The following is a 1,864-nucleotide window of genomic DNA, read 5'->3' on the forward strand; positions in this document are numbered from 1 at the left end:
TGCTGCACAATTCTTAGGATGTTGGTTTGGAGAAATTGGTATTGGGTCAACTGATAATTCACTAATTGACATTTTCCTTTATTCTCATCTGTTGTTTGCTTGATATTCTATTGATGTCGCGTGTCGCGGTGTCTCATTGGAGTTGAAGTGTTAAGGAGTATTCTCATTACCATGTTCACGTCATTAAAATGTTAGGGCTCAACTTCAAAAGCAGCGAATAGCACATGTTTATCATATGGACCACAGCTTTTATTCAATTCAAATAGTTTAATTTCGCTAAAATACAATATTGATGATAGAGGTATAAACATCTAAATCTCAATTTTACCATTGAAGAGTAACATTTGTTGTAACTGACTTTGCTTAATAATATTCAATAAGAGAAACTTAGTTCATTTGGTCCATTTTACACCCCAGCTCGCGGGCCTGTAAGCAGATGCCTCTCCGATACTGCCGCTCACGTAGTGCCTAAAGATTTCATAAACAGGATTTTAAAATTTACCATCAAGTTTATTCGAAAAAACAAACATAAAAACAAGACCGTTAAACTCTGACAGATACTTGGAGTCAAATGAATCAAAAGCACTGTGACTTGCCCCTTCAATTAAAATATTGAAAGACTTAGCTGACATCAACAAGGCAAACCGAACAGATAAATTAAAAACCTGCACTAACCTCCTCCAAGCGTCTGCGGATGTTCGTCCTTAACATTTCTAAATTTTCAGCCCCTCCTTCATCCCTAAAATTTTTCAGACGCCGTTCCTAGAAGAGTTTAAAACGGCTTTCAGTAAGAAAAATTCAGCTGGAGAAGTAACTGAATACTCCGAGTGAGTACACCGATTAACCACTTTTGCAAACAGTAAAAGCTGAACCTCCTGAATCATTTATGAATGAATTAAAAAAAACACATACAATCGAAAGATTCGAGCTTATTCTGACATGACTGAATTTAGAGGTACGGTGATTCTATGCTCTCTGATATGTGATCCTAACTGGGAATTTTCCTCAGTTTGAAAAGAAAAAAAAAAGGCCCACTCCCAATCAAACCACTTGGATAATTCAACTGACATGAATAAGGAAAACTGTTTAGAAACCTTTTTGTGGAGAAAAAATGAAACATTTTAGATGGATCAAAAAGGGAAAGATATTAGTACTAATTCTTGTATTTCTGTTACCTGGCACCTCCCCTTCACCACACATATTTTACCAGGCACTATGCCCTCGACCAACGATGAAGAAAGGAAAAGTGCAAAAAAACAAAGGGCTGTAGTTTTCATTTTGCTAACACGAGCTTCAGTGCATGAAAAATTCTGGTATATATATAGGTGCAGTAGACAACCCAAGATGTGTGCAGCTGTAGTAAAGCGCTTTTTCAGCTCAGCTCAGAAAAAACTAATTATTTCCTCAGTCTCACGCCTCAGAAAAACGCATTAGTCAAAATGTGCCACAATTTTTTGATAACGGGATTTAAATCGAATTGTTCGGTATGCCTTATTGCTGGACGTCAGTTAACTTATCCAAAAAATGTACAGACTATTTTCTTCGCTGCGTAGACTGAAGTAAATACTTTTTAAAGGCAAATATGAGAAAATAAACTTAGACCAATCAAGAGTTACGCATCGAACAAGTAAGGTCTTCAATGAAACAACAGTTGGGGTCCACCCAAGCTGGCCGGCTGGATCATTATAATCTCTTGTTTACCTGTATTTTACTATGAAACTTGAAGTGAAAAAAAATATGTTTCAGAGGCGGTGGTGCGTTTTGAGACACGGGGGAAGGGGGGGGGGGGAGGAGAGTGGGAGGCTTACCTTTCACCCACCCATGCCCATACCCCTTCTCAAATTTTCCAAATTGACTTTTGCAT

The 1,864-nt window shown here is 37.7% G+C and overlaps 1 long non-coding RNA gene across 1 annotated transcript; it reads right to left on the bottom strand.

The window, feature by feature from the left end:
- Positions 1-227: 227 nt before the first annotated feature.
- On the bottom strand, positions 228-1,331 carry LOC111328308 (uncharacterized). The gene is made up of 3 exons (XR_002694607.2): positions 1,176-1,331; positions 676-762; positions 228-468 (listed from the first exon to the last, which is right to left on the bottom strand). It is a non-coding gene; the product is annotated as an uncharacterized LOC111328308 (long non-coding RNA).
- Between the last annotated feature and the right edge of the window lie 533 nt (positions 1,332-1,864).

Source organism: Stylophora pistillata, chromosome 4, assembly GCF_964205215.1.
Source record: "Stylophora pistillata chromosome 4, jaStyPist1.2, whole genome shotgun sequence".
Lineage (NCBI taxonomy): Eukaryota > Metazoa > Cnidaria > Anthozoa > Scleractinia > Pocilloporidae > Stylophora > Stylophora pistillata.